Genomic DNA, 19,749 nt, shown 5'->3' on the forward strand with positions numbered 1-19,749 from the left:
AAGTTAAAACAGCAAGAAGTTATTCAAGGATATTGCAATAGGAAAGCGAGGCCAGACCTTGCTGTTTCCAGTGAAATAGTAAGCAACAGTGTCAACAACTGGTCCTTGTCAGTGGTACCAAACAGAGGGTAAGATTTGAGGATAAAGATGCAAGAAAATTTAAAGCTCTGGTGGATAAGGAAAAGAGCAGATGGGGTTTTCAAGAGTTACCGTACTCTTCAGTCATGGTGTGAAGATTTTGAAACCTGTGAAATGCGGGTTGGACTGCTGAGAAGGTGATTAATAACAAGACAGAATTATCTGCTGGATACTTGGCCCAAATTTGTTTCTTCTCCCCTTTCTACTTGAGTAAATACCAACTTGTTGCTCAAGTAAAAACAAAAAATCTGAGAAGTACATGCTTTCTATTTTTCCCTAGCTTCCCACATTCAAGTCATGAGCAATTAAAATGTATCCTACCTTCAAAAGCATGTCCCCTGTATTTCCACTGTCATTGTTCCAAGCAGCTTTTAGTCTTTCCTGTAATACTCAATCTTTGTGTTTCTGCCTCCCTAAGTTCTCTACAAAGCCAGCAGAATGATCTAGATCACGTAACCTCCCATGTGTGCTTACAGTCGGCCAGGATTCCTTCCATATGCCCACAGGAGCTGTCTTGAGTTTCTTATCTCAACTACCTCCCTGTGGCCACTGCCCTGGCTCACTTTGGTCCCCTCTCCTTTCCTGCCAAAATATTTCCTCTGATTTCTCAGCCTTTTTTTTTTTTTTTTAAATTAATCTCTACTCTATTTGTTAGAGAAGACTTCCAGGCTATGGTAGCTTCTGTCACTCCATCACATTGCTGTAATTGTCTATAGAACATTTTTTTTATTCTCTGATATGTTCTGGTTTACTTTTCATTGGCTGTCTCAGTGTTCTAGAATCACAAGATCAGGTCCTTTATCTCATCTCCTGCACTTAAACATTAGGTTAGCTCATAGAGAAATGAAGGAAGAGAAATTAAGTAGTCTTAATTTACTTCTGCATGCATCTTGATGCTGTCTACAATCTACAAGCTGGCATCACAATTTCATTGTACTTTCACAAAATTAATGCATGTGTTAGCTGATTTTTATGGGTCAAATTCACTGGCAGTCAGATAGCTGGTATTTCTGGTATCTCTGTTAGAGGATTTCCAGAAGATATTAGTGCTTGAATTGGTAAACCAAGTAAAGAATCACTTCCTAGTAGTACAAATGATTGCTCTACACATTCAGTGTCTGACTTGAAGAAGGAGCAGGAGGAGGAGGAATGGGTGCTCTTTTCTTTGAGCTAGGGCATCCATATGTTACCACCCTTAGACATAAGTTTTCCTGGTTCTCAGGCCTTTGGACTTGAACTAGAACTTCCATCATTGGCTCCTAAAATTCTCTGGGCCGTACACTGAATTATACTGCTGACTTCATGGCACTTCATTGCTTCTGTAATCACATGAGCTTATCTCTTACAATAAATCTTTTTCTAGATATCTCTATATAGTATATTGATTTTGTTTCTCTGAAGAACTCTGCCCAATATGGTGTACTTCAATTAAATCAGAGAAAAGAATAAGATTTAATGATTAACCGCCAAAAAGAATTTCCAGATTGATGGATTGACCGTTTTATGTGACACAGAGGTTCTTAATGGTCTTTTCCTTAATGATACATTACACAGGCATATGTAAACATCCATTATGCTCTGATTCCATGACTGCTATGTTAATTCATTGTCTATAGTGTTCCAGATATAGAAATAGGCAATGAGACAACTTAAGGATGTATTTAAAATTACTAGGACAATAGAGTTAATCCTGAAAAGATTTAATTAGGTTGAATAAATCATTTAAAATATGTTCAAAAGAAATACATTACTTATTTTGAGATAATTGAGGAGCATTCTCAAGTATCAATAAAGGTCAGATTTAATCCTTTTTAAATAATCAAATTAATCTTGAATGTTAAAAATATAATTTATTTGAATACTGGACAGATTCACATAAATTGACAGAAATAGACCTAGAAAAGATCTTTCATTTACTGGTTTATTCATAACTGACCCAAAATCTAATCTAGGTCTCCAACTTGCATGTCAGGGATCAAATATATGAACTGTTGGTGCCTTTGAAGGTGGAGCCAGGATTCAAATTCAGGCACTCCAATACAGGTGTCCCAATTGGCTTTTTAAGTGTGGTGCCAAGTGTGCCACCCTACTCTTGGTTTTTGGTTAAACAAATCATAATTCATGTACTGGAAAATATAAAAGTAGTTTTACAGTTAAATATAGGCATACTTAATAGTCTTTACAGAGCAGAAGAGTTTGTAATAATCTGATTTTGTAACTGATTGATAGTACTGCAAATTTAAGTATTTGGGAATGACAGTGGACTTCTCAAGTCTAACACTTTCTAGAAAAATTAGTCCATAGATTATGTTAAATCAGCCTCCTTGTCTTATCTTTTTATTTAATTTCCACAAAATTTTAAAACTTGTGGATATTAACTGAAAATCCTGGGTTTTATCTTCTATCAAAAAAATAGTGAGCCCTCATTGCCACATATTAACAAGTAGGTGAATAGTATAGTCCCTGATCTTCTTCCCACCACTTTTAGTGTTTATTACTAGATCAGCTTTTAGCTTCACTCATATTTTTGGGTTCTGTAAATGTTGCATTACCAGGTCTGTCAAGAAACCTTGCTGATTTCCTGACAAGTAATACTTGACAGTATCAGAATGTCTTAATATAGTTGGTTAATTAAACTCTAGCTGACTATTTGAGATACTTCACTATAAAATATTGCTATTTTCCCAGAATGATATATTTTCCTGTTTAATGAGAATAACTTGACAAATTCTCTTACCTAGGGAACCCTAGTAAAAATGATCAATTGATAGTATTATCAAATTTAGTGGAACACTCTTATTGTGGTGAACACGAATTTACACTTAATATTGTAATGTTTTATTATAGATAATAAAAATATTCACAATAACGTATCATAGTAATATACATATTCTTAGAAGGAAATATATACAGGAAAATTTAGAGAAGAAAGAAAATTACCCATAATAACAAATCAATGGATGTGCTTCAGAGTATAGATACATGTACAAATAAATAATATACATGTATTATGTACTTATGTATATTTTGAAGGCAAAAGCAAGATTTAAAATTAAGAATAAAAGTGAAATTTAAAGCAAACTTTAAACTCAATTTTAAAAAAGTATTATTAAATATTAAATATTGAAATAAAAAGGTTAAATTAAGAAAGGTTAAGAAGACTTCAAATTAATTTTCAATAGTTTTTCTGCTTTGCAACATATTGTCAAGAATTTTCTATGCCATTATTAATGGATAGTTCTGAGAGAGGAAGTACAGCTTTCCTTTGATTTTATAACATCCTGCAAATAAGAATTTTTTTTAATGTTTAACTAGTATAGTTATGGCCAGTCTGTTTGGCTGAGTTAATCTGAAGGGCAAAAGATATACAAACAGAAAAGTAAGACTAACAAAAACATAAAATGAAAGAACTACAGGCAGAAAAAAAGGAAGATGTTTAATTTCATATTCTACATAGCTACTAATTTGGTTTAGTCTAACAAATCAGACATAGGAATATTTTATTATATAAAACACAAACATGCTATCCCTGAAAACTTATTAAAATCATAAATTCCCTAATTTTTCAATATTAAATTTGGATTTAAAATAGCATAGTAATTAAAAATGAGCAATTCAAAGAAATATTGCTATTCTCTTCTAATTGGAATACGTTTCTTCTTTGGTTTGGAGACATTGCTTCTTGGCCTTTTGGCTAAGATCAAGTGTGGTTTAGGGGAGACTTTTAATTATTGAAATGTATGTTTGGAACTAAATATGAAATTCTTTTATCTCAGAGGATTTATATCCATAGTTCTACTTGTTCATTACTCATAATGATCCTGGTAATAAGTGAGTTTTATTCAGCATACTCAACAAAACTTGTGTGAAAATCATTTTGTGTAAGCATTTGTAGCTTATAATTCTACCTTACAGCTAAATAGCTTGACCCAGTAGCATGACAGGTTAGCAAGACGGGGAGGCTCAGAACTCATTGATAGAATCTGTAGCCACTGATTTCTTTCTTCCCCTGAAGCTAATTTTGTCTGCTTTATTAAGTTCAAAGAATGTGAAAGCAATCTATTTTTCAAAATGGCATCCTATTAACTTTTTGTTTTATTAAATACTTTCAGCTTTCTATTTATTTTTCCTCACAAGTGAGCTATGGTTTTGACTTGACATCATATTCCTGTGAAGCACTGTATTGTTTGAGTGAAATATTTTTAATTAGTTTCACTGTTAGCTGTACAAAGATTCAGCTATTTAAATAAAAATGAAGATAATTTTTATATGGCATTACATATCAACAAATCAACTTCTATTATTTAAAAGGAGAAAATTAATTTGCAATGAGTTTTATTCTTGCTACTTTTCTATTTTACTGCAAATAATAAAATAATAAATATCACCACAAATAATCCATATTTATTAACTTAGGCAAAAAGAATGAATGGATATTTTACAAACATTATTTCTCTTTACAAATCACTACACTTAGGAAAAATATTGTACAATAATTAATGTAACATAACCATCTCAGGTTTAGAGCAATTTAAGAGGACATTTCAGTTTGTTATACTCCAAATAGTATTTCGGGAAATGTGGACATTCTCCTATTTTTAAATGTCCTTTTTCATGGTATTGTCATTTATGACTACAGAGCTTAGTTAAATGTATTTTAATAGGATAGAATAAGTTGTAGCCATTAGACTATGAATGGGTTTCTAGAAGTCATTCTTGTTAACTCGGGTCTCTTTCCTCTCTCTTCTTGTCCTTATTTTCAGCAGCTGTTATTTACTTAATAAGTTTATACCAAAAAGTTCAGTAATCTTGATTGAGGATTAGGCCTAGTAGGGCTGTCTGTAAAGTTCAAAGCAGCATTTTAACTTTTCCACATAATAGGTTATTTTGTCATTGGAATTAGTGTGCTCCCGAAGCCTCAACACATAGATAAAATAACTCCATTTGTTTTAATCAACCTCAGACAGTTGAACTGTGGAACACGCTTGCTTTAGTTTCATTGTAACACTTTAGGAAATAAAGGTATTTAAGTGAAGTTCTGTGATTCTGTGTGTCTTTAAAGGTCATCTGCTTTGGACAGAAAGGTTTCTAGGAGATGAGAAATTGATTTACACAGAAAACAAGTAGAGCCCGGTTTTTACCTCTTCCTAATGGCCTTCATGAGAGAATTAGAACATCCTCCTCAGAACTTGACATGCTGTGGCATGGGTGGGGGTCGAGCTGCACTATAAACATGTTAGTGTCTTGACTGTGAATTGCTTGCCACCAAGATGAATGCTCGTCACACTCTCTGGGAGACACTTGTCACAGCATCTCGAATACCTGCTTATCATTCATGTGGTCACTTCCATTACCTCTGCTCAGACTGTGCTGACCTACTATTAGTGACTCTAATTTAATTTCCCTCACCAGTGTCATGGGTTATTTCTTCCATTACTTGAGAGATTTAATTTACAGGGTAAACTCCATCACATGAGAGAAGAAATTTTTCATGACAGTAGTAACAAATACCTTTTGAAGATTAAGATGATGCTTAGCTATTTATCTTGGTCATCTCAATAGCTGGCAGTTGAAACTTCATTGAATGGTAATATATTCACATATTGATGGTGTTTCTGACAGGCAGTAAGCATTGGATACTTTACTGATTTTCAGACTCATATTTTGTGCTGTTCATTCAGAGGATCTAAAGTAACAGGTGCAACATGATTTCTATGAGAATATAGAGAGGAAAATAGAGATTATTTCCATTCTTGTTCCATTATAGGGTTTGAGATCTAACATTTCAAGGTTTTAGTAGAGTATTTAAAAATAATGATGGTAGGAAAAATGTTTCAGTTGTTTGAGCTAGATTAAGTGTTAAAAGGTGCCATTTTCCCAATTCTTGGATTTCATTGAAGAAATACCTCATGATACTCCTTTATCATACAAATAATAGAGGCAAAATGGATGCATAGCATTATTGATGACAAAAAATTAAAATGCATTCATCATTTTTCCTAATCACCAATTGCGTGTATTTTCATTCACTTGTTTCCTTATTCCTCATTTTTTTACACCTCATCTACATGATTTGTCCTTTAATAAGCTACTTGGCTTAAATGTGCTCAGCATTCCATACAAATGAGTATTACTTTCCTTGTTCCATATTTAGCGTTCTGATGGATGGTGTCCTGTGAACTATAGTTAAAAGAAAAAAAGCAAGCAAGCCAATAGACCTTTCTGTCTGTGTGGGTAAAGATGTATAGGGAGGAATGGATGCCTACTCATCTGATTTTTCCTATATTTGTTGCTGGCTTTCCTGTTGTTGAGCACTAAACCTGGACTCTTAAATTCCTGAACTCTTCAATTTTGGTCACTACTTAGAAACACACTAGGAAATAAACTTATACCAAAGTTTATATGGAATGTGACCTCTTCTCCCAAACGCAGATGCCTCTGATGCAAAAACAGTTGTCTGTCATATATTCTCAAGAAATATACTGACCCCTGAATGGATACTGATAGGGATGAGGATGCTAAGGAAGAATAAGAATTCTTTGTATTTTCATGGCTTTAATTTCTTCTAAACATGGTTTATTTGCAAGGCAAAGTGATAGAGGCAGGGATGGAGAAAGATTTTTGATCCCCTGGTTCATTTTTCAAATGGTCACAATAGGATTGGTGCTGTGCCCACTGGAAGAGTATGTAACTCCTTTAGGTGCCCACAGTTTTTAATTCCTACCACAACACTTTTATACCCTTCCTATCTAAAGGCTAGATAGTGATCATTTTATATTGGCACGGAACTATCCAAGGCAAGAATGTGACCCTGGTTTTACAAATAAGACAAATAAGAATACTATTGAAGTTACTTTATTCTCAACAAAAAATAAAAGAGAAAAATTCTTCCTGCATACTCTCCTTGCTACTTCACACATTAATCTGGCATTTGAGGTCAAGGTGAACATATTGTGGCTGGAGAATAATGCATGGGAAAGAAGACAACATGAAAATGACAGAGCCTGGCTCTTGTTGTCATTGCCAAGTGACTGAATTCTCAGATTGCCTGATTCTGAAATTTTATTTAAGTGAATAATAAGCCAGTTTTGTTTGTTACCTGAAACAAAACCACTTAAAACCAATGCATTTCCATATATTTTTGTATGAAGCTTCCTGGCATTGTATTTTATCCATTGATTAGTGATTTCAATCATTTCACATTGGACTCTGATTCACTCAATTTGCCTCAACTATGACTGGAAAGTTTATTACTGGTTAGCATGTTTTGCCCTCTACATGAACTAAATCCTGTTTATCATTCTATTCCTGTTACATTTACATGCTGACTTCTTACTCCCAGGACCCAGGATTCTGAGTGTGTTATGTTGCTATGGTCAATGTGTAGGAGTTTTAAATGATGCTCTTCTAATATGTTAAAAATAACAAGTGGAAGCTAAATTGAGCAGACTGTAGGATAGTGCTTACTAGAGTTTGGAAGGATGAGGATGAAGATCAATAGAAGGAAGTGGAGCAATGGGTATCAAGAAAGAGTTAGATGGAAATACTAAGCTCTGGTGTTCTATAGTACTATGTAGAGAAAGTTGTTCACAGTGGCCAAGAATACATTTTATGAATTTCTGAAAAAGAGGAACCCCAAGGCTCTGAACATAGGATAAATATGACATGGGGAGGTTGTTGGTGATTGTTTGACTATACATATTGTTTACTCACAAATGTACTGGAATATTGCATTGTATTCCAGAGACGTGCCATTATTACATGTTAATGGAGGATTTTTAAAAATGTTTAAGAAGACATAAGAAAGTAAGAAACAGATGATGGTCTTCTGAGGGTTACCTGGGAAACTAATGATGGATCGATCAGAACCTTTAAGAATGATGAGTTCCAAATGCTATAAATTTGACTTAGCATGAATATGAATATATAAGCATATAGAAAAAAAGGCTTATCAATGAAAGTGCAGAAGGACCTGATATGCTAAGAGAATGTTGGTACAAGAGTCAAACAGTGACAGAGAACTCTTTAAGACCATTCATCCAATACATATTGAACTGATAGTTTTTTCTAAGATTTATTTATTTTTCATTGGAAAGGTAGATTTACATAGAAAAGGAGAGACAGAAAGACCTTCCCTTCAGTGTTTCAGCCCCTGAAGTGATGTAACAGCCAGAACCGAACTGATTCGAAGCCAGGAACCAGAAACTTCCTCTGGGTCTCCCACGTAGGGGCAGGGTCCCAAGGTTTTGGACCATCTTCAACTGCTTTCCTAGACCATATGCAGGGAACTGGATGGGAAATGGAGCAGCCGGGACACGAACTGGTACCCATATGGGATCCTGGTGATTACACAGTGAGGATTTAGCCACTAGGCTACTCTGCTGGGCCTTTGATAGGCCTTTGATATAATAACATACCAATCATTCATCAATTCTTTCAATTTATTTTTTCCAGAGAGTCCCCTACTCTTACATTGGGTCTTGCAAGATAGTTTGATAAAGCCACTTCATTAGAGGGCAGTAAGAATAGCTTTTTGTGGTATTTTAATACAGATTTGGGGGGGGGTTTAAGTTAGTTCTTGGTCAAAATTCTTTATCCATTTCCAGCAAAAGTGCACTTTTTGTTCTACTTGGAGATAGAGAGTTGATTTTTGTAGCAGAGAGGTGGACTGTGCTTTGAGCTTGTAACATTACTGACGATCAAACCATTGTGAAATGGCTGAGCTTCCTGGTGGTAGTGTTCGAGTTTGTAAGATAATTTGGGTGTCCCCAAAGGCCCTGGTGTTAAATTGTTGATTCAGAGTTCTATGTTAATAAGTTAATGATGGGACTTCATGAAATTATGAGGTCTGAAATGGTGGCTTAGGAAATGATTGGTTTAGACTGACGGGAAAAAAAAAATCAGTGATCTAATCACAATGTCGTAACGGAAGAATGCAGGAGAAAAGGAAGACTGGTCTCCAGTGTGTCTCTGCTTCCTCGTCCACCGCTTGATTCTGTTCTGCAGTATTTTGCCATCCTCATCAAGGATGCCCAGTGTTGTTCAGTAAATCTTTGGAACTGAAACAGACTTTCCTTTATAATGAGCTCTCAGGTAGTCAGGGAAGCTAGCAGAGGCAGCATTGTAGATAATTTTAATGAATCGCATAGTTATACTCTTCAAATGAACTCTTAGAGACAAGATGTTTAATATTGTTGCAAGACATACTGTTTACTAATACTTCTCTAGTAATGTGTGAATAACATATTTTTGTAGTGAATATTTCATTGTGTCCCTGTGTGATTAATTCTTCTGGGCTCTCCTTTGTCCTTGGAAACCCAGAAGAGTAAAATATTTCATCTGCTCTTGGACCTGTCCATGAATGAGTGGATCTAAATGCCTAGTTGGTCAGTGATGAATCAGATTCAGCCTGCCCTCAAACAGCTGTGTCCAGTACAGTCCCCTTGGAGTTGGTCAGAAGCGTAATTCATCTCTTGGGATAGCATATGTCTTAATTTATTTTACAATTAAAGATTTTTAATGAAGGTGACATTTTGGTAAAGATCCAGACTTTTGGTGAAAGATCAAAGTTCTAGATCTGTCTTGCCTCAATGATAAACAGACTAGCCTTTGGGAAATCACTTGTTAGCCTCACATGATGCTCTAGGGTACAGTTTAATACTTTTCGCCTTAATTAAATTGCTGTGCTGTCAGGTGCAACAAATAAAAAAGCATATAGATATGTATTTAGCGCAAAATTCCTGAAACAGATAAAAGCTATTGCTTATAATTAAGTAAAAGTCATTATCATTTAGGTTTGAGCTTCAATTTTCACAGCATTTATCCACATGAAAATTATAAACCTTTTGTCTTCCTAAGCATGAACTTAATTCTACTGACAGCTCCCATTTGGTTTGATGGAATAACGCTTGATCTGTGATCTCTGGATGAAATAACAATATTTCAGAGTTTGCTTGGCAGTTTTAAATTTAGTTCAGACAATTAGAATTTATCTCTTATCATTTTCCTCACTCACTGTGGCTCTGACTGCCAGGCACGCTGTTTTGCAAGTTGTGCTTCCTGTTAAGAGCAGTCTGTCTTGTCTGTGGTTATCATTTGGTTGTGCTGTTCATATGTTGAGATGTTCAATCATCTAGTACTGTTCTTTCTGTTGGCTTCCCTTGAGAATGTCTCCCCTTGGTACTCATCATGTCAGCATCAAGTTCCACAGCAGGGTTCCTTTGTCCCAACTATAAGAGCTCTGTTAATATCTGTCCTGAGTGTCACTTCTTTGACAATGTTGTTCATGTAGGTAGGATAGGTCTACTTTTACTTTTTTTTTTTTTTTTTTACTGTAAAGCATTCATGGGACACTGAGGATAATAATAGATACCATCCTTTCAGAGACTGAGGTAGAAAGGAGGAACTTGCTCTTTATTCTGTTTTGTGAAACTCGCCTGATATTTCAGTCCCTTTCTATTCTCTTCCTGGTAGAGTACAGTGCTGTCCCATGAGTGATTATCTTTTGTCATATGTATACCTAGTTAGGTAGGAAACTGGGAAAAGAAGTGACTGCTGATTGTGTTCGCATTCTATCCAATTCCTGCCTGTCAGTCTTGGATTAAGATATTTTGAATTTGTCAAAAACTTGCAGTTTCTGCTGTGACAACATTTTCCTAAATATATTCTTTTTTTTTTATTACTATTCTTTCATTCTTTCATTCTTTCATTTTTTATGGGAGTGGGTGGTGGCGGGAATAGAGGTGGGTAACCATGAAACTTTTCTAAAGTTCGGTTAGTGTTTGTAGGTTGTCCTTCCACTGAACTTTTTCTGATCTTTTTCTCATAATTAGATTGATATGGTTTTGTGGGAAGATGGCCCAGTTGAAATGTGCCATTTTCATCCCATCATATCAGGGGCACTACTTTCAGCATAATTCATCATGGCTGCTTTTGAGTGTGATCATCTAGATGAGGTTGCTTTTATCAGGCTCATTCCTGCATTTATATTGCCCTACTATATGTAGTCCACACTTAATTTGGAATTCTTGGGAAGACTGCATGCACTTATCTTTCATTTATTAATGAATTGTCAAATTATGTGTTTATATCTGGATAGATATTTCTGCCAGAGTCTCCAGTGGTCCCATGTTACTTTGAAATATCCCTAATTTTGTTGTTTATTTAAATGTTTTATTATTTTCCATGATACAGTTTTGTAGGTACATGGTTTCCCCCTTCCTGTCCACTTTCTCACTCCACATTCTTCCGCATTCTGTTATTTTTGAATACTTCCTCATTTGCAGTACAAGATGTTCAGGGTTTATTTAGTATATTATGTGCCTAAGTCCAAGATTTTGCTGTTTCGCCAAGGAGTTTTGATTTCTTTGAGAAGAGAATCAGAAATAAACAACTGAGAATGAAGTATACTCATTACTATTGGGGGCAGCCTTGGTTTTAGGCTCTCTCTGCTCATACAAAAAAGGAATATTCTAAAGTATGCACATATAGTCATAGGTATATATATGTGACTGTTTAATATGTGATTATCCATGTAATAAGCTAAATGATTAAAAAACTCAGTCTTGCATTGACACTAGGATTATTCTAGCCTCTCTGTTTATCTATAAACTGTCACTCTGACAATGAGAATATTGGCTCTTCGTTGCTCAATCTCGGAATGTATAAGGAGCCATCAAAAAGCAATTGGAAAATACTACTATAGCAATATCAGATTTATTAACCTGTAATCTTAGGAAAAAATAACTTCATCTACTAAAAGGTCATTTTGTCTTTAATTTTGTAGACTTCACCCATTTCACATTTCTTAGTTCATTTTCCCCTAATCTCTTCTTAGTTAACTTTTGTTTTATACATTTCTAATATTAGTAGATATTTTTTCTATATTCTGTATTCTGTCCTGGAATTCCTTCCACCTCCTAAATGAGTTTACAAATTTGCATTTGTTAAAATTCACTTTCTAACTATTGATTTTACATATTTTTCTTTAATAAAAACATTTAAAACTATACATTTCTAAATATTGGCCTTGTTTCATCCCTCTATTTTTGGTAAGTGGTGCTTTAATTTTTATTCAAAATATTTTTAATGTTTCCAGAGATTTCCATGAGTCATTTAGAGAGGTATAACTTATTCTTGATATTTGATGAATTATTTAATTTCTTGATATTTGGAGATTACCTAAGCTATATTTTTCTTACTGTTTTGAGGCTATGCCTTGTATTATTTCTATTGTCTTAAATTTCAAGATGAGTTCCATAGCCCAAAAAGTGTCCTGCCTTAGTGAAGGCTCCCTGTGTGAGCCTTATAGGATGTGTATTCTGCTGTTGCTGGTAGAGCAGTTTAGGAATGTCAATTTCATCAAATTGATTGATAGTGTTCTTCAGAACAACAGAATCTACTGATTTTCTGCTGTCTATAGCAATTCCTGAAAGACAGATGTTGAATTTTCTAACTCCAGTGGTATATTTATTTTTCCATTCAGTTCTATCAGTTATTGCCTTATGCTTTTGAAGGTCTGTGGTGAGATGCATGCAGTCAATTTTCAATTATTATATATTTGTGGAAGCTTCGTTTGCTTTTTTTATTAACAATTTATTTGTTTTTATTGGAAAGTCAGATACACAGAGAGGAGGAGAGACAGAGATCTTCTATCTGATGATTGATTCTCCAAATGGCTGCAATGGCCAGTGCTGACCCAATCCAAAGCTAGGAGCCAGGAATTTCTTCCAGATCTCCCATGTGGGTACAGAGTCCAAAGGCTTTGGTTTGTCTTCGATGCTTTTGCCACAAGCAGGGAGCTGGATAGGAAGTTGTGCTGTCAGGATTAGAGGTGGCATATATTTGGGATCCTGGTACGTGTAAGGCTGGAACTTCAGTTGCTAGGCTGCCGCACTGGGCCAGGTAAATTCATTTCTTAATGGTCTCTCTCAATCCCTTTCCCCCCTTGTGTTGAATTGCAAAACAAATCTGGAATTACTTCAACCATGTTGTGATTGGTATTGATGTGTCATATTTTTATTTATTTAGTTTGAATCTGTCAGTGTATAGTGTGTGTTTTGTATGGGCAACATATATTTTGCTATGTTTTCATTCACTCTGATGACCGCTGACTGAGAAAGCGAGAGACTGAGATTGAAAGAGATTTTCTTTCACTGTTTCATTTCTAAAATGGCCACAATAGTGAGGGCTGAACCAAGCTGAAGTCATAAGCAAGGAGCTTGTTTCGAGTCTCTCACATGTTTTGAGGGACCCAATGACTTTGGCCATTTTTTTTGCTGCTTGCTCAGATGCATTTGTAGAAAGCTGAGTCAGAAGTAGAGCAGTTAGGACTCAAATCAGTGCCCAAATGGGTTGCCTGCATCACACTTAGTGGTTTGACCTTTTATGCCACTGTACTAGCACAGTCTCTGCCCAATTGTATTAAAGTTTTCTCTGTACGCAACCATTCTGTTAATTATATTTGTTTTCCTCCACCTTTCTCTCTGGTTTTAAGTATTTTTGTGATTCCCTTTTCTGTATTAATATACAATTATATTGCTTCATCTTTAAAGGTCTAAGAATTTCCATTACATATTATTAGGCAGCCTAATCCCACTTTCAAGTAAAACACTATGTAACAAACAGTGCATTTTATAATTTTATAACAAGGGATTTCTAATCCTCACTACTCCTAGGAAGTTGCCAATATGATTTTTTTTTTAAAGATTTATTCATTTTATTACAGCCAGATATACACAGAAGAGGAGAGACAGAGAGGAAGATCTTCCGTCCGATGATTCACTCCCCAAGCGAGCCGCAACAGGCCGATGCGCGCCGATCCGATGCCGGGAACCTGGAACCTCTTCCGGGTCTCCCACGCGGGTGCAGTGTCCCAAAGCATTGGGCCGTCCTCAACTGCTTTCCCAGGCCACAAGCAGGGAGCTGGATGGGAAGTGGAGCTGCCGGGATTAGAACCGGCGCCCATATGGGATCCCGGGGCTTTTCAAGGCGAGGACTTTAGCCGCTAGACCACGCCGCCGGGCCCGCCAATATGATTTTACCCATCTTTAAGTTATAATCATCCAGTACAGTTACTGTTATTACTTTAAATAATTTGTCTTTTAAACAAATCATGAATAAGAACATGAATGAATTTTTACAATTCTGCATTCACCATCTTTTCTTCTTGTGTATACATGTTTCTGACTTAATTCATTCCCTTCTCTATGAAGAATTTTAGCTTTTATTGCAAAAGAAGTCAGATACAATTAATTCCTATTTCTTGTCTGAATATTCTATTTTCTCCTTCCCAAATTTATTTTACAGTGAGACAAAAAGATAATAGGGCCTGGCGTGGTAGCCTAGTGGTTTAATCCTCTCTTTCTATGCCCAGGATCCCTTATGGGCACCAGTTTGGTTTTTATACTAGCTGCCGTACTTTCCATCCAGCTTCCTGCTTGTGACCTGGGAAAGCAGTAGAGGACAGCCTAAAGCCTTGGGACTCTGCACCACGTGGGAGATCTGGAAGCTCTTGCCTTTAGATTGGATCAGCTTAGCTTTGGCCATTGTGGCCACTTGGGAAGTGAGACAGTGGACAGAAGATCTTTTTGACTCTGCTCTCTGTAAATCTGACTTTCCAACAAATTAATTAATTAATTAATTAATTAATTAAATTTAAAAGAGACAATACATACAGAGAGAGATAAAGAGACTGGTGCATTTCTTGGCTTTTCCAGCCACATTCCATTATTACTAAGCCTCACCTCTCCTCAAACTCTTAGAAGTATTCGAATTAGAAATCCAAAGTACCTTAGCATTGGCATCTTCACTGACTCTCCAAAGCAGTAAACAGAGAGTGAGGAATTCAGCCATGCAGGGGCTATGTTCAGGAGCTACCTCTGTATTCACAGTGTGTGTGTGAAGGCAGAGAGCAAGTGGGTACTGGGAAAGCCAAGAGTGTGAGAGCGATGGAAGCGCAGGACCAAGAGAGTGAGCCCCTCCCTGTCACGGGCATTTATGTGGGCTCTTGAGAACGTGGTTACCTAACAGTGCAGTACTTGCCCCTCCTTCTCAGGTTCCAGGTGATGATAGGTGAGCATCATTTGACCCATAGGTGGGCAGGAGAAAATTACTTAGGCTAGGGTGTGTGGCTTCCAAATTTGTGACCCTGACTGAGCTGCCTAAGACCGTAACATCGTGAATATTTATTTTACTCTGTTCTGTTGTCTTATCTGACATCTCAATTACGTACAGATACACCACTTGAAATTATACCTGAGACCTATTTTATTTTTTGCTTGAAATTCAGTTAACTACATTTTCACTGAAGCACCCTCAAGATGACGTTTTGTTTCCTATGTTAAGTTTAAGGAATTTTGTTGTCACTTCTGTTATGGTGCTATTGATTTTACCTTACTTTTTACTTTTATGACACTTTTCATCCCTGCTTGCATCATCTGTGCATTTTTACATAATTTCTACTTTTTCTATTAGAGCCCTTTACATATCAATCATAATTTATATTTTCTGATAATTATAGTATATGCATCATATCTGAAGTAGTTGTTTCTTCAGCCTTGTGTTTTCTTGCTTTTGGGCCTGCCTTGTAATTTCTCTTGAAAGCTGGATGAATTGTGTTGGTAGAGGGACTACTGTAAATAATTCTTTAGTGTGAGAATTTGTAATAATTTGGGAGGACTTGGACTGTTTTTAGTTTGCTGTAGCTTTTCGTGCCAAGGCTCTTTTGGAGTACTTGCTTTTTTCTTCAGTCTTGAGGATGGAACCAAAGTAGTTCTGTTTCTAGAGTCTGGATCTTTAAGCTCTTCCAGTTTGAATATGGCAGTTTGTCTCACATTCTGGATTTTCAGAGGGCTCTCTAAAAAGTCATTGGTTTTCAGTTTATATAGCCTTTACTTGATACACCAGTGTGAATGATGGCTTTCAAGCTTTGTAAATGTCAGAGTGAAAGCTAAAAGATCCATAATTTTTAAAAACTCTAATTGTCTTTACCAGTAAAATTCATGCTGAGACAAGTAACTCAGTATTTTCAGGTACTTCTTTTTTCAGTAGCTCCAGCAGTTTATTATTCTACCTGTGCTAAGAAATATTTAAAAAAGCATTTGACTGTGAAACAAGGACTATTTTGAGACACAGAAAGCTTAAATATTGCCAAAGGTGAGACAAAATTGTCACAGCAAATGCAGGTACCAAACTTAACAAGTGTGTCTTGTTCCAGTTCATTTACCTTATTTTGTTTTCTTTATTTCTATTGGAAGAGATAAATGGGTTCATATTTCACCCTGGAAATGAGATGTGAGGGGCTTAGGATAAATGATATCCAGCTCTTATGGTAATTTTGGCACACATTATGCCACTCATGTGAACATGTCATATTTGCTATATTCCAATCTCAAATGAGTTGGGGCTTTTCAGCTATTCTGGAAAAAAAAAACACAACAGAGGAGACTTGTAAAGCAAGGTTTTTCTACCTGGTGATTTAATCAATATAAATGACTATGTGAGAGCAGAGCTAAAAACTAAAATGTGTATATAGTGATATACTCAGTATATCTGACAAATTTTTTACTTATTAATGTGGACATACACACTAATTTAGGAAATTAAGCATAAAAAACAGGACAAGAGCCAAGCAACTTGTTTGAGGGGTAGGACCCTAAGATCAGTGGCATTCTTTTGTTATTAAAAGGCATGTTGAAGTGTCAGCAGCCCACAATCCAAGGCTGGTTTCTTAAGTCACACTGGTCTCTCCCGCTGAGGATCAGCCTGCTGATCCTTAGTGTGAGATAAGGAAGCGTGGCTTGATGGTGATGCTGACCCAGCAGAGGGAGAGTGCTGACAGCACACAGCCTTGGAGCCTGCGGCAGAAGAGCAGCTTACTTGACAAGGTTCACTAATCTAAAGTGATGTGCAGGACATCTCCTGTCTCCGCAGCAACAGCCACAGTTCAGTGTGTCAGCGAAAAGAAAGGCAACTGAATCTGTATTTTCTATTGCTCACTTGGAAGATTCTAATAACTGAAGTCACTGTTACTTTGTATTGATTATTTTAAACTATGCTCGTAAGTAACGAATATCATTAGTTGCATCGCAAATCCATTTTCATATGGCAAAATAAGTTCAGCAGTAGTGTAAGTGACATCTTTGGGTAAAGAATGATTATTTAGAGAGTAAAAGTCCTCAGTCATACATTTTACAACATGAGCTTTAGAAAAATTTCTTGGGCCTGGCATGGTGGCCTACTAGCTAAAGTCCTCGCCTTGAATGTGCTAGGATCCCACGTGGGTGCCAGTTCTAATTCCAGCAGCCCTGCTTCCCATCCAGCTCCTTGATTGTGGCCTGGGAAAGCAGTCGAGGACGGCCCAAAGCCTTAGGACACTGCATCCGTGTGGGAGACCTGGAAGTAGTTCCTGGCTCCTGGCTTCGGATTGGCTCAGCACTGGCTATTGTGGACACTTCGAGAGTGAATCAACAGATGGAAGATCTTCCTCTCTCTCCTTTTCTTTGTATATCTGACTTTCCAATAAAAATAAATAAATCTTTAAAAAATTATTTTATACAGGTTCAATAATTGAGTAAGAAGCAAATATGACAAAACAGTATAGAGAAAAAGTAACAGAATCTGAAATCAGACTGTTTTTTAACAGATTTGAGAAAAGGTATAGTGACTTCATGAAACTAGACACATTAGCAACAAGTATGCAAGATTATATTTATATATGTGTGTGTATATTATACACTAGAGCTGATAACCATTACTTGGTTGTTTCTCCCCACTCTATCCCACCATGTCTCTCTCTGCATCACACTGTGTAAGAGAAGGATTCAGTACTCTTATAAAGCAATTACTAAATTATTAGTGTGGGAAAGACTGATTCATAAGTTAGAATGTGCTTTCAGCCATAAAGGTGGTCCTGTCTATTTGGGATGTGATGTTTAGAAAAATCTAAGTAAAAGAAAGCAGTTTCAAATCTGCCAAATGAGCGTTAGAGTCATGCTGTAACGTGAGGAGAAAATCAGTGGTGTGCTGGTAAAGTTAGAGTAGCCCTTATTTGCACTGCTGGCTTATTTTTTGTTGTAAATACCTAACACCAAGGCTTATATCCAGCTGGTACTATGACACTGAGCATCAATAAAAAAAATTCTTTAAACTTTGCTATTAGCTATGGAAAATCTGTGCAAGATTGCTCCATCATGTGGCTGGCTCAAACATTGTTTTACATTATAATGAACAAAAAACGAACATTAAAATCCTGAAGGTTAGACTAGATATCTGAGTGCATGTGAAATGAAACTAGGTTTTGAGATGCCATGAAGGCTTCCTGATGGATATTGATCATAAGCTCAGTCTGGAACTAGAGAATACAGTATGGGAACCAAGCAGAATGAATGGTCTGCAGAAAGGGATCTGGAATGGGAGCATAGGGTTGGAAAGGTTACAAAGCCCAAACACTGTAAGCTAGTTTAGAAGACAAAACAAAAAAGTGTTAGTTTCCCATGGCATGCAGCAAAAAAATATTTCAGGTTCTTGAGTCTAGAACAAGGTGATAAGATGTCAATGAATATTTGATCAGAAAGTATTCAATTAGTGGAATTCGTTCTGTCACAGCTCTGGCTCCCTGGGAAATCTTGCATGCTAGTTGTTTGTTGGGGTGTGCTCTCAGAATCAATCACTATAGGAGGATGAAGAAGACGGTCTCAAGGGTAAGTCCCAAAGAGATTGCTGGCCACCAGCAGATGAGCATCTTGCCGAGTAGCTGAGAGAGAGGAAACAGCAGTTCTGGAAGTGAGGGCCTGGGTGAAACATATCATGATGTGCCTTTAACTTAAAATACAGACAAACCAGTGAAAGCTGGGAATAGAAAGATACTGTTGTGAGATCCATGTTGAGGTTTTGTTTCCTGCTTTGTAAATTCTCTTTTGTTAGCAATCCTTGGGTGACTCTGTTTTTATTTCCTAAAGCGTTGCATTTAAAAGGGAAATGAGCCAATCCCAAAAGGTTAAATACCACATGTTCGCCTTAATTTAAGATGATATGATGTTATGTATAACATGTTATGTTATGTATGTTATATGTTGTGTATAAACTAAAATTGAAATGTCAATGAGGTGGTCACAGAATGTGGTTAAGAACTCGCATTTATTTTTAACATACTGGTTACTCATTACTATGTCAATTAATTCCATAATGATGTAAATTTTTACTGATGGTATGTTGGAGCTTTTAATTGATTGGGATGATACTCTGCTGGCTCTGTCTTCAAACCAGAGAGGGTATACCTAAGAAGCCATTGAACTTGACTGGACAATAAGATGCTGGACTCTATGTTTGGTATATGCTTGCAATGAGGGAATCTCAACTGAACTTGAACTCTGGTTATGCAACAAGGTGGAGGAATCCACCATGGTGGGAGGGTTTGGGGACGGGTGGGGAGAATCCAAGTACCTATGAAACTGTGACACATAATACAATGTAATTAATGAATAAAAAAAAGAAAAAAAAAGAATATATTTCCTCTGTGATATTACAACTAGCAAAACTGTTCAGTGTAACAGTAACTTTTCTCATTGGGTCTTGGAGGACTTTCATAATGAGGTCATATTTACTTACTCA

The 19,749-nt window shown here is 36.2% G+C and overlaps 1 pseudogene; it reads left to right on the plus strand.

Moving 5' to 3' along the window:
* The first annotated feature begins 3,812 nt into the window (after positions 1-3,812).
* LOC118758332 (U2 spliceosomal RNA) lies at positions 3,813-3,972 on the plus strand (annotated as a pseudogene).
* Positions 3,973-19,749: the final 15,777 nt, after the last annotated feature.

The sequence above is a fragment of the Ochotona princeps genome, chromosome 1 (genome assembly GCF_030435755.1).
Source record: "Ochotona princeps isolate mOchPri1 chromosome 1, mOchPri1.hap1, whole genome shotgun sequence".
Lineage (NCBI taxonomy): Eukaryota > Metazoa > Chordata > Mammalia > Lagomorpha > Ochotonidae > Ochotona > Ochotona princeps.